The sequence below is a fragment of the Triticum dicoccoides genome, chromosome 5A (genome assembly GCF_002162155.2).
Source record: "Triticum dicoccoides isolate Atlit2015 ecotype Zavitan chromosome 5A, WEW_v2.0, whole genome shotgun sequence".
Classification (NCBI taxonomy): Eukaryota; Viridiplantae; Streptophyta; class Magnoliopsida; order Poales; family Poaceae; genus Triticum; species Triticum dicoccoides.
In genome coordinates, this window is record NC_041388.1 from 318,720,306 (window position 1) to 318,721,141 (window position 836).

Genomic DNA, 836 nt, shown 5'->3' on the forward strand with positions numbered 1-836 from the left:
CTTTCGTCAGGTCGCATTAGTCGCGGGTCACCTCGTGGATCTCGCGTCTGTCAGTGTTGCTGCCAACAACGGTACCGGTGCGTGAGCCCTTGCTCTGTGTGCTACGGTGGCTCTACCCCAAGGCTCCGACATCCCTGCCCGCTGGTACTGGACAAGATTTTGTTGAGATACATCATACATCTGAAGGGACTGCACACGGTAGTAGGGCAACACAAAATTCTCCATTTGATAAGCAATAGCATAATAAATGTACATATGTGCTCTCTCCATCTTGTAACATTGTATCATACGCTAATGCTTATGATTCAGGGTTTTAGAAAATTTGTGTTCTTCTTTAGTCTAGCCCGCCCAGTTTTTTCTTTCAAGCTCCGCCACTGCTCAAAGGTGTCCTATCACATGCGCACCTTAAGCACGATAATGATGTGAATGTTTGGCTCCAAGTATATCTAAATCGACGTCGCCATTGGCCATGGCCAATGCCACCCTTCCCTTTCATCGATCCACTACACACCAAATTCGCTCACACGATCAACAAATACATCTTATTGACATATACATCTTCATCGTTGAGCAGGCGACGTGGCCGTGCAAGGCAGTCATGAGGTGTCCATGTCGGCGTAAATTTAGTTCGGTGTGGACATGTCTTGCATGCATGGTGTATGTTCCATGCATGGTCGATGGCGTGGTCAGACCTTCCGTCCAATAGCACCAGCAGCCATGGTGGTGGTTGCTATCGATTTGTAACGTATAATGCTCAAGGCATGAGGGTGGGGTTTTGCTGATGTGGAGGCATGAGTTGCATATGGTGGCTGTTAAAGATGGGCTTGATAGAAACG